We start from the raw sequence: 12991 nt of genomic DNA, 5'->3' as shown, positions 1-12991 counted from the left end.
GAGAGGCAGGATGGAGGACAGGTAAGGGACAGAGAATAAGGGCTATTGTCAAAATGAAACATGGAAGAGGTAAATCAAGAAGAACAGCCAACAAGTTAATGGATTCAGCCAAGAGGAAACAGGTTAGAGTCAGGAACAGACAGATAGAGAAGAAACATAGGTAACAAAGTGCAGATATCAGAGTCCATGAGCAAGACAGTTAGATGAATGTATTATTTACAGCTTCCCAATTGCACGCCACACCTCTTTTTGCTGTACCCTGTCAGTCTTTTTTTTTTTTTTTTTTTAAGATTTTATTTATCTGACAGAGAGAGAGACAGCAAGAGAGGGAACACAAGCAGGGGGGTGGGAGAGGGAGAAGCAGGCTCTCTGCCGAGCAGGGAGCCCAATGCGGGGCTTGATCCCAGGACCCTGGGATCATGACCTGAGCCGAAGGCAGACGCTTAACGACTGAGCCACCCAGGCACCCCAGTACCCTGTCAGTCTTAAAGTGTTCATACCGGGATGGTTTCTGACTCTGTTCTCCATAAACCTTTCCCCTGATTGTTACTAGACGGGTTTTGTGGGGTAAAAGAGGTGAAAAGTGCCAGAGAGTTATAGTCCTTACAGTAGATGGTAGACTGATATGTTAGTTTCTTATATGTGGTTCCTATTAACAGGGCTAGGGTGAAAATACCTGCCATGAGAAGGTAATGTCAGGTGTTATGAGGGAAGGATTAAACCAGGCATAAGTGTTGATTCAAAGAGGTAGAAGCAGAGGTAATCCTAAGGGTAAATCAAAGTCATTGTAAAGAGAAATTAAAAGTTCATGCCCAAGGACAACGCTAAGCATGAGATCAGAGGGACAAGTATATGCCCATAAACAGGAGGTGGGGCAAGGGATCAAGAGCCAAAGGCATTAGAAATATCTTCCCAAAGCAGAATGCAATCCTGAAATAAATATTTGACATTCTAAGCTGTGCACAATGTATTAGAGCAGGAATTCATCTACATTGAGAATTGGACTCATGTGCTAGGAGTAGCTGGCCAGTTTAAGGACACAGACAGGTTAATCTCTTCCAAAATGTCCCTCCTATCAGACAGGATAGACCTGGAGTTACCCATCTAGGTATTCTTGACTAAGAAATGGAGTTGCCCTCTGGGTTGTGTATGAGTATCCTTTAAGCATCTTTCAGTCTGGGCCCCGCCCATTGGGCCAGAGTTAGAACTATTCTTAGAGGCTGTGGCTACATCAACCTCACCAATCACTTGTTTGGGGCTTCATATAAGATTGCTGGGGTGAGTCTTTGGGGTGTGTAATAGAGAACAGGTGCTAACATTTGAGGTAGAAACCTCATAGAGGTTCAGGATCATAGCAGAAAGAGGTGGTGGTAAAGCAATAAATACCACAAAAGGGAGCATTCAGAGGAGGGGGGTTCAGAGAGCTATTATATATAAATTCAGAGGTTATTTCTGGATTACTCACTTAGCTGTTCATCTTTGCCACTATTAAGGTGTACAAAGAGTGCCACCTTCCCAGCCTCCTCTGGAAATTATTATCCTCAATAAATTCTGTAGCTGCCTAAGAGTATCTGGGCACTAGATCATAGTGACTTCCAAATGTCCCAGGAGAGTCATTAATGCAGATGATATTTCAGAATCCATTGAGTCAAAAACATAAGGTCTTTGAGCACAGCCCTGCCCCGACCTCCCCTGAAAGGGGGGAGTGGAAGTTACAGGATCCACTCAGGGGCCAGAGCCCTTCTCCCTCAGCAGCAACTTGGTAAAACTGAGTGATGGCTCTATGGAGAGCTCTTCCTTTCCCTTGCTTCAACTACCTACCAATCCCCAAAGGTAAGTAATATCACCCCTGAGCAAACAAAGACATGCCATGATTACGTAACTTGTCCACAGTCATACAGCTATGAGCAGAAGACCTAGAATCTGAACCCATATTTGCCTTAGTTCAAAGTCTATGATCTTACCAACCACTGCCTCAAGGTAAAAATGAAGAACAGTATTGGAGGACAAAAAAGCACAGCTGAACCCCATGTCAGTGAGACAATGGTTAGAGCTTACTGATTTCAACACTAATTCCCATCACGGCCAAAGAGGAAGAGAAAGTGAGTACAAATTGTGGCCACCTGGTCGTCCAGAAGAGCGCCAGAGCCCAGCTATGCTAGAAATCAATATAAATCCAATGCAGAGATTTTCAGTAAGTGGGTCTGCCTTGGAGTGTCTGGAAAAAGATATTTTTGTTGTTGTTGCTTCTTTGTTTTTATTTTTCATCAATGGCCAAAACCGCTTTTGATAATGAAATGACAACTTTCTCAAAATGGCTAGGCTTCTACTCACTCAAGGCTCATTCCAGGACCTGGGAGACATGAGAACACCAATAGATTTGTCAAAATAATCATTTAAATGAGAGAAAGAATTAGTCTCAATAGGAAGCTGGAATTATAGAATCTTTAAAACTAATATAACCATGTTATAGAAATTTGGAAAATAGAGAAATGAAAGCATACATAATTCCAACTCTACCACCATCATTGTTACCATGTCATACAACTTATGTACATATTTTATACGCATATTTACAGACTTTGTAATAATTGTGTGCATATTTTGTACCCATTTTAAAATTTTAATTCCAGTATAATTAACATACAGTGTTCTATTCGTTTCAGGTATACAATATAGTGATTCAACAATTCTGTACATTACTCAGTGCTCATTAAGGTAAGGGTACTCTTTAATTCCCTTCACCTATTTCCTTCATTCCCCCCCCACCTCCCCTCTGGTAACCATCAGTTTGCTCTACTACATTTAAGAGTCTGTTTTTTGGTTTGTCTCTTTTGTTTGTTTGTTTGTTTTGTTTCTTAAATTCCACATATGAGTAAAATTATATGGCATTTGTCTTTCTCTGACTTATTTCACTTAGCATTATATCCTCTAGATCCATCCATGTTGTTGCAAATGGCAAGATGTCATCCTTTTTATGGCCAAGTAATATTCCATTGCATGTATATACCACATGCTCTTTATCGGTTCATCTATCAATGGACACTTGGGCAGCTTCTGTAATTTGGCCATTGGAAATAATACTGCAATAAACACAGGGGTACAAGTATCTTTTCCCAAATTAGTGTTTTGGTATTCTTTGGGTAAATACTTACTAGTGGAATTACTGGATCATATGGTAATTCTATTTTTAATTTTTTGAGGAAACTCCACACTGTTTCTCACAGTGGCTGCACCAGTTTGCATTTCTAGTATCCTGCTTTTTTTTTTCTATTACATCATAGGCACTTTCACATTTTGATTAATAGCCTTCTTAACAGTTTATTTAGTTAGCTATATAGCATTTCATGAAGTGGGCTACAACCAAAATTTACTTACATCATTCCCCTGCAATGGATATTTGGTCATTGCAAGTTTTTGCTGTTATAAATTATTCTGCAGTGAACATCTTTATGCAAATAGCATTTTATTGGCATTAGGTGTTAAGATTCTTTACTTCTTCTTATATTCACTACCACTCTAGGCCTAATCTTAAACATCACATCTCCAAATTAATAGATTAACATGCTAGCCAGTCTCCCTTGCTTCCAATCTGTCCTGCATAACACTAAGAGATTAATTATCCTAAAATACCACTTTCATCATATCACTGTCCTACTTAAAATATCCTTATTTGCCTGTCTTCCACGTGGTATGATTGGACTACTCTATTATAACCCTTACAGGCCAAAACGTAAAGCGTGTTGGGCCCCCAAAGGCTAACAGGCAGGAACCAGGGAATAAACTGGAGCCAATGGGACTAGATTCACAATACACCAACCCAGGAACAATAGTGGGTCCCTAAATGCTTGTCACAGTGTCCACTGAAGCAAGAAAAACTTGGGTCCAGTTCAAGTTGGATCCACCCAGGAGGTCTTATCCAGCAAGGACACAGCATTGATGGTCACTGAGGGGTGGTAACACACACAGTCAAGCAGAACCAGAAATCAAAGTTCGAGAGAAGTTTATCCAGGTTGAACGAGACTTAGAGTGGGGTGAGCAGTGTCAGATACCCAGGGGTATAGGAGCCAACATAAACTAGACAGGGGATCAGAGCCCAGCCAAATTGGTCTTGTTTTGTGGCATGGTTCCAGAACTACCAGATTACTAGAGTGCAAATAAGGAACGAGGGGAGAAGCCCAGTTGTATAAACCAGGCCCGTGTAAGGGACAGTAGGGAAGTCTGCCTGAAAGCAGCAAGCAGGCTTGTAAGTATTCGGGTTTTGGGGGAATCACCACATGAGATGTCTGGTTGAGAGCAGTGGACTATGTCTGGAACTAGCAGACCTGGGTTCTTTTTTTTTTTTTTTTTTTTTTTTTTAAAGATTTTATTTATTTATTTGAGAGAGAGAGAGCACAAGAGCGGGGAGCGGGAGAGGGAGAAGCAGACTCCCTGCTGAGCAGGGAGCCCGATGCGGGACTCGATCCCGGGACTCCAGGATCATGACCTGAGCCGAAGGCAGTTTCTTAACCAACTGAGCCACCCAGGCGCCCCCAGACCTGGGTTCTTAATGTACTACCCAGGGACTGAGAAGATCTATTTATTACAGGACCACAAAGACTTAGCCTGCTGCTGTCAGCACCCCCTATCTGCAGCTGGCAGACACTGACATCCAGAAAGAGACTCCAACCAAAACTCAAATAAGTGAAAACACATACTGATGTATGGATAATCAGATGCCTACGTATGGTACAATCCACCAACCTTTTAGCCCGAAGGCATTATCATTGTTAAAAAGATATATAATGCCCTATCAACTTCACATAAACAATATCTCAATGTAAATTTTCTATTTCTCCACAAATTGAGAATTAGCTAGAAGTGGATTCGGGTTGAGGGCAGAAGAAGGCAAGAGGAATTCAGAGCTGGCAGTGGACTATTAGACATTGTATTAGTCTGGGTTCTCCAGAGAAACAGAACCAACCGTCTATATGAATATACAGAGAGATTGGTTTTAAAGAATTGGCTCATGCAATTGTGGAGGCTGCCAAGTCCAAAATCCGCAGAGCAGGCCAGCAGGATGGCACCCAAGAAGAGTTGATGTTGCAGGTTTTTTTTTTTTTTAAGATTTTATTTATTAATTTTGAGAGACAGAACACGAGTGGAGGGAGGGGCAAAGGCAGAGGGAGAGAGAGAATCTCAAGCAGACTCCATGCTGAGCACAGAGTCCAATGCGGGGCTCTATCCCACAATTGTGCAATTACAAGCTGAGCCAAAATCAAGAGTCAGACGCTCAACCAAATGAGCCACCCAGGCGCCCCGATGTTGCAGTCCTGATGCAAAGGCAGCCTAGAGGTAGAATTTCTTCCTCTTTGGGGAATCTCAGCCATTTTCTCTTAAGACCCTCATCTGATTGGGCGAGGCCCACATTATTACAGAGAGTAACTGTTTGACTCAAAACTCTACTAATTTAAATGCTAGTGTCATTGAACAAACAACCTCTAAACATGTTTGACCAAACAACTGGGCGCCATAGCCTGGCCAATATAAAATTAACCATCACAGCCACTCAAACAAATCCATTTCTCATTCTTATGTTTAAGTACTTATCTCTCATGGATCCTGAATACAACCCTTCTCTTGTTGAGTCAGGTCAGCTCTGCCTCTTTCTTGTTCACTAGCATTCACCAGTAAATCATGGCCACTCCTGCTGCTGTGAATCCCAATTTCTCTGCCTAAGCAGACCCCTCACTTCCTTCAAGAGTTCAAGTTCACACCAATGCTTCTCTACCAAGACTTCTGCCACGTGTGGGCTCAAACCTGAAGTGGCAATTCCCTTCTGATTAAATCCAAAAGAAAAGATATAATGAGGCATCAGAAAAAAGCCACAGAGGAATGAGAGCTGGAGCTAAAATTTTCCCCTCAACATATTCACTAACCTGAAAGAAGACTAGCCACACAAGGAAATACATTTGAGAGAGCCATTCTCTACCTATTCATGACGCTCAAGAACACTGCAGCATCTCTTCAAGGTCAAGAACACTTATTTATAGCTGAGTCCTGCTTCCTTTAAATTTTTCAGTGTTGCATCATATATTTAGTTGACTACAGCCAAATTAAGCACAGATAATAATACAGAGTTGATTTTTTATTGAGATAAAATTTACATGCAGTTAAATGTATAGATCTTAAGTGTATGGTTAAATGAGTTTTGATTAACATATACACATGTGTAAACATCACTTCCTTCACTACGACTCTCCTCATGGACTTGGCTTTTTATTAAATAGCCTCTTCTCTCTTTATTTTTTCTTTATTTCTTTTTAAATAATAGATTAGGGCGCCTGGCTGGCTCAGTCCATAGAGCATGAGACTCTTGATCTTGGGGTCGTGAGTTCAAGCCCCACGCTGGGTGTAGTTTACGTAAAAAAATATGTATACATATGTAAAATAATAGACTTTCTTTCTTTTTAGGGCAGTTTTAGGTTTATAGAAAAATGAGCAGAACGTACGGAGTTCCCAGATACCCCCTCTCACTTCTGCCCCATTTCCTCCATTGTTAACACCTTGCATTAGTATAGTGCATTTGTCAGAACTGATGAGCCAATATTGATAGATTATGATTATCTAAAGTCCAAATTTACAGTAGGGTTCACACTTTGTGTTGTATATTCTATGGGTTTTGACAAATGTATAATGACATACATACACCATTACAGTATCATAGTTTCATTGTCCTAAGAATCCCTGTGCTTCACCTAGTCATTCTTTCCTCCCACCTTCTGATCCCTAGAAACAACTGATATTATTTTCTCCATAGTTTTGCCTTTCCAAGAATGTCACATAGTTGGAATCATGCACTATGTAGCTTTTTCAGATTGGCTTCTTTCATTTTGCAATATGCAGTTAAGTCTCCTCCATGTCTTTTTGTGGCTTAATAGCTCATTACTTTTTCATCACTGAATAATATTCTACGGTCTGGATGTACCACAGTCCATTTATCCATTCACTTACTGAAAGACATCTTGTTTGCTTCCAAGTTTTGGCAATCATGAATAAAGTTGCTATAAACAGTGTGCAGATTTTTGTGTGAATGTTAAATTTTCAGCTCATTTAATACCAAGGAGCATGATTGCTGGATCATATGGTAAGAGTATGTTCAAGCTTTATAAAAAATACAAACCAGACAAAAACAAAACGCAAAAAAAAACCCGCTAAATTGTCTTCCAAACTCACTGTATTATTTCGTGTTCCCACCACCAAGTTCCTATTGCTCCACATACTCAGTAGCATTTGGTGTTATCAGTGTTTTGGATTTTGGCCACTCTAATAGATGTATAGCGATGTATAGTGGTACCTTATTGTTGTTGTTTTTAAAGATTTTATTTATTTATTGACAGAGAGAGAGATAGCGAGAGAGGGAACACAAGCGGTGGGAGTGGGAGAGGGAGAAGCAGGCTTCCCGCTGAGCAGGGAGCCCAATGCGGGGCTCAATTCCAGGACCCTGGGATCATGACCTGAGCCGAAGGCAGACGCTTAACGATTGAGCCACCCAGGCGCCCCTCTTGTTGTTGTTTTAATTTGCAATTCCTTTTTGATATACGATGTTGAACACCTCTTCATATAATTATTGGCCATTTGTGTATCTTCTTTGGTGACATGACTGTTCAGATCTTTTGTCCATTAAAAAAATTGAGCTGTTTGTTTTCTTACTGAGTTTTAAGAGTTCTTTACATATTTGGATACCAGTCCTTTATCAGATATGCATTTTGCAAAGATTTTCCTCTCAATTTTTGGCTTACTTCATTCTCTGAACAGTGTCCATTGCAGAGAAGTTTTTTTAATTTTAATGAAGTCCAATATATCAATTTTTTCTTTCATGGATCATGCTTTTGGTGCTTTATCTGAAAAGTCATCACCAAAACCAGTCACTTAGATTTTCTATTTTATCTTCTACGAGTTCTGTATATTTAAGTTTATAATTCTTTTTTTTTTTTTTTTTAAAGATTTTATTTGACAGAGAGACACAGCGAGAGAGGGAACACAAGCAGGGGGAGTGGGAGAGGGAGAAGGAGGCTTCCTGCAGAGCAGGGAGCCCGATGCGGGGCTCGATCCCAGGACCCTGGGATCATGACCTGAGCCGAAGGCACACGCTTAACGACTGAGCCACCCAGGCGCCCCCTATAATTCATTTTGAGTTACTTTTTGTGAAAAGTGTAAAGATTCATTTTTTGCATGTGAGTATCCAGTTGTTTAAGCACCATTTGGTGAAAAGACTATTATTTATCCATTAAGTTGCCTTTTGCTACTTTGTCTAAGATGACTTGACTATATTTGTGTGGATTTATTTCTGGGCTCTCTATTCTTCGATTAGGATTGCATTAAATCTATAGATGAAGTTGAAAAGAACTGACATCTTGACATACTGTATATTCCTACCCATACGCATGGACTATCTCTCCAATCACTTAGATCTTCTTTGATCTCTATTTCAATTTTGGTGCTAATGCACATAGTATTATGTTTTTAACTTCAAATTCCACTTGCTTATTGCTAGTTCCTAAAAAGTCAATTGACTTTTTTTTTTTTTTTTAAAGATTTTATTTATTTATTTGACAGAGAGAGACACAGTGAGAGAGGGAACACAAGCAGGGGGAGTGGGAGAGAGAGAAGCAGGCTTCCCGCGGAGCAGGGAGCCCGATGCGGGGCTCGATCCCAGGACCCCGGGATCATGACCTGAGCTGAAGGCAGACGCGTAACAACTGAGCCACCCAGGCGCCCCAACTTTTTTTTTTTAAGATTTTATTTATTCATTTGAGACAAAGAGATACAGAGAGAGAGAGAAAGCATGAGCAGGGAGAGAGGCAGAGGGAGAGGGAGAAGCAGGCTCCTTGCTGAGCCAGGAGCCCAATGTGGGGCTCGATCCCAGGACCCTGGGATCATGACCTGAGCCGAAGGCAGACGCTTAACGATCTGAGCCACCCAGGTGCCCCTCAATTGACTTTTATATATTAACCTTGTATCTCGCAACCTTGCTATGACCACTTAGTTTCAGGTATTTTTTTGTTGTTGATTCTTTGAGATTTTCTACATAGACAGTCATATCATCTGCAACAAAGACTGTTTTATATCTTCCTTCTCAACCTGTTTATCTTTCCCCCCTTTTCTTGTCTTATTCCATTAGTTATGACTTCAAGTATGAGGTTGAATAGGCATGGTGAAAGAGTACATTTTTGTCATGTTCCCAATCAATTAGGAAAGTATCTCGTTCCCCAACATTAAGTATAATGTTGAGTAGGTTTTTTAATATTCTTTATAAAGTTAAGGAAGTTCCCCTCCATTCCTAGTTTTTGAGAGTTTTTACCATGAATAAGTGTCAGATTTTCTGCATCTATCAATATGCAGATAATTTTTCTTCTTTAGCCTGTTGATGTGATGTCATTAACTGATTTCAAATGTTGAACTAGCCTTGTGTAACTGGAATAAATCCCACTTGGTTGTGGTGTATCATTTTTTATTCATTGTTTGATTTGATTTGCTAATATTCTGTTGAGGAAGAATTGATTTTTGAGCAGCAGTAAAACATATTATTTTACAATAATCCACATGTGTTTGTGCAGAAAGAAAATTTTTTTACATTCTTTGTATAGTAGAATGATTAAATACTTAGGTTAATTGGGGCTATATAGTCAAGAATATAAAGTAATAGGATTGGGTTAAAAAATGATATCTACATATTTTTTGTATTTGTCCCCTCTCTCCATCTGCGGCATCTCTCACCAATTGTGATACCCTCCCCTCAACTCTCTACTGCTCCAAATTATAATACCTTTTAGGAAAGCTCAGAAGGATTTCTAATTTTTCATGGTAGATTAAACTAAAGATCAAATTAAAGAAGTATTTTTAGGGGTGCCTGGGTGGCTCAGTCGTTAGGCGTCTGCCTTCAGCTCAGGTCATGATCCCAGGGTCCTGGGATCGAGCCCCACATCGGGCTCCCTGCTCCGTGGGAAGCCTGCTTCTCCCTCTCCCACTCCCCCTGCTTGTGTTCCCTCTCTCGCTGTCTTTCTCTCTGTCAAATAAATAAAACCTTAAAAAAAAAAAAAACAGAAGTATTTTTACCTGCCCACTCCTGAAACCAAACAAAAATAATAGTAAAGAATTAAAAAAATGCAAAGCCACAAAAAAAAAAGAGAGAGAGAGAGAAGGAAAGGGAAGGAAACAACAGATAAGTATTATCAATGAAATTTTAGAAAATGGAAAACAGATGATAGAGTGGAAATTTTCTTAGCAAGACAGGAGAAAGTTTAAAAAAACCACATCCAGACTTGTTGGCAATAGCATACCAACAAGAAGCAATCCAATTCACCTAAAAGAACCCTGGGAAGGCCTGGACATTAGAGGCACCAAATAAGACAGAAGGTGGGTGTGAGAATGGGATTAAAGTGTCTATAAAAAAATCTTTCCCATACTCCATAAACTCCTCTACCAACCCACAGAAGGGATAAGAGGTTCACTGTATTTTTGGAGAAGTTTAACCCTACACTCTGGCCATGGACACTAAACATTGTAGAGGAAGGCAGGAAGAAATGTCCCTGAAACATTTTTGCATGAAAGTCTGCATAGTGAATGATACCATCCAAGGTCCCTTTTCCCACTATCATCTCCCAAGCGTGTACCACCAACCACCACTGCACCACACCACCACCCTTCACCTACCCCTATCCTCCTGGAGAAAATGTGCAGAGACATTTGCATTTGGTGGTATTCCTATAAAACAACTATGTGTCTGACAATTACCCTCCAGCGAAGCCCACCAGACAACAGCCCTATTCATACACATTAAGCTTCTAATTATTATTTTTTAATATCTATTTCTGTAGGTAAAAGGACAGCCCATGATCACTAAACAATTGAGGAACACCTTTAATGTTGTTCTTTTTCAAGAATGCTTTGAATATTTTAAGTCCTTTGCAATTCTATGAAAATACAATTGTCTAGTCAATTTCTACAAAAACGCCTGGTTGGATTGAAATCAATTTGGGGAGAAGTGACACACTGGCAATATTGGGTCTTCCAATTCTTCAATATGGTATCTCTCTCCATTTCTGGAGATATTTTTTTATTTTTTTCTCAAAGGAATTTTGTAGTTTCCAGGATAGGGGTCTTGCATATCTTTTGCTAAATTCTTCCTAAATGTTGTTGAATTTGACATTACTGTAAATGGAATTTAAAATTTTCATTTCCAAGGTGGCTGGGTGGCTCAGTTGGTTAAGCGTCTGACTCTTGATTTTAGCTCAGGTCATGATCTCAGGGTCATGGGATCAAGCCCCATATCAGCTCCTTGCTCAGCTCAGAGTCTGCTTAGGATTCTTTCCCTCTTTCTCTGCCCCTCTCCCACTGCTTGTGCATGCACTCTCTCCCTTAAAAAAAAAATTATTTTCATTTCCAATTGTTTGCTGCTAGTATATAAAGTTAAAATTGATTTTTGAACTGTAAATTCGTATATTGCAACCTTGCTAAATTCTCATCTTTTTTTTTGTAGATTCCTTAGGATTGTCTATGTCAACAGTCTACGATTTAGATTAATTGATACACCTGTGTAATCCACACTCCATCAAGATATAGAACATCTACCTACCCCCCAAATATCCCTTGTGTCCCTTCCTAGTTAATCCCACCAAAGGCAGTAATTGTTCTGAGTTTTTTCTATCATAAAGTAGTTCTGCCTCCTCTAAAGCTTTCCATAAATGGAATCATACAGTATGTACTCCAGTTTTGTTCACTCAGCATAATGTCTATGAAATTCACCCATACCGTTACATGTATAAATAGTACATTTTGATCACTGAGTAATATCACACTGTATGATTATATCAAAAATTTTAAATCCATTTTCTTACCGATAGGTCTTTTGTCCCAGATTTTAGCTATTAGGAAGAGAGCTGCCACAAGTATTCCTGTCCAACTATCCGTGTTGGCATACATTTTCATTTCTCTTGGGTATATACCTAGAAGTGGGATTGCTGGCTCAAAGGAAGGGATAACTTTATAAGAAGCTACCAAACCTTTCCAACGTGATTGTATAATTTTACATTACATCAGCAATTTATGAGAGTTCTCATTGCTTTTCACCCTCCTCTCAACATTTCTATCATCCTTTCTAATTTATTTTAACCATTCTAATGGTGTCTTGTGGGTTTTGTTCCTAAGTGGGTATTTGTTTATTTTGGAAACAATCTCAAACTTACAGAAAAGTTACAGGTACAGTGCAAAGTACTTTTCCTCTTAAACCAGTTGAGAGAAGTTGCTAATATCATGTTCCTTACTTTCAAATACTTCAGTGTATATTTCCTAAAGACAAGGATAGTCTGCATAATCACAACACCATCATCAAAGTGAGGAAATTAACATTAATACAGTACTATTTAATTCTTCTACCACATTTAAGTTTCACCAATTGTTCCAGTAACAATCTTAATAGCAAAAGGAGCCGGTCCAGGATAATACACTGCATTTACTTGTCACGTTTCTTTTGTTTCTTTCTATCTGGAATAGCTCCTTGGTCTTTTCTTGATTTTCATGACCTTGACAATTTTCTGAAGATTACAGAACAGTTATTTTGTATAATGTCCTTCAATTTGGGTTTCTCTGCTGTTTCCTCACTATTAGATTCAGCTTATGAATCTTCAACAGGAGTTATCGCGGAAGTGATGTTTTGTGTGTTCTTCTCGTTATGTTCTAGCAGGCGGTTCTGATTTCAGTTTGTCCCATTACTAGGGATGTTGCCTTGGCTCATTTGATTAAGATGGTGTCTGCCAGGCTTCTCCCACTATCAAGTTACTTTTTCCCTTTGTAATCAATAAGTGCTTCACGAGGAGGTAATTTAAGACTATATAGATATCTATTCCTTCACCTAACTTTCAATTTATTCACATATTTACTCAGAGCAAATGTGGACTCATGGATTCCTGTTTTATTCAACAGCTTACAATTTGTTACTATTATTTATTCT

At 39.4% G+C, this 12991-nt stretch overlaps 1 long non-coding RNA gene across 3 annotated transcripts in view; it reads right to left on the bottom strand.

The window, feature by feature from the left end:
• The window catches only part of LOC144382321 (uncharacterized), a 53210-nt gene that overhangs the window by 16212 nt on the left and 24007 nt on the right, over positions 1-12991 (bottom strand). Inside the window, exon 5 of one of the 3 annotated variants that reach the window (XR_013449000.1) lies at positions 7388-7883. The exons of the other annotated variants lie outside the window; for them this stretch is intronic. This is a non-coding gene — a long non-coding RNA (uncharacterized LOC144382321). Of the gene's footprint in view, positions 1-7387; positions 7884-12991 lie in introns of those variants that run through there. 3 annotated transcript variants of the gene reach the window in all.

The sequence above is a fragment of the Halichoerus grypus genome, chromosome 6 (genome assembly GCF_964656455.1).
Source record: "Halichoerus grypus chromosome 6, mHalGry1.hap1.1, whole genome shotgun sequence".
Lineage (NCBI taxonomy): Eukaryota > Metazoa > Chordata > Mammalia > Carnivora > Phocidae > Halichoerus > Halichoerus grypus.
This window is presented reverse-complemented; position numbering and strand designations above follow the sequence as displayed.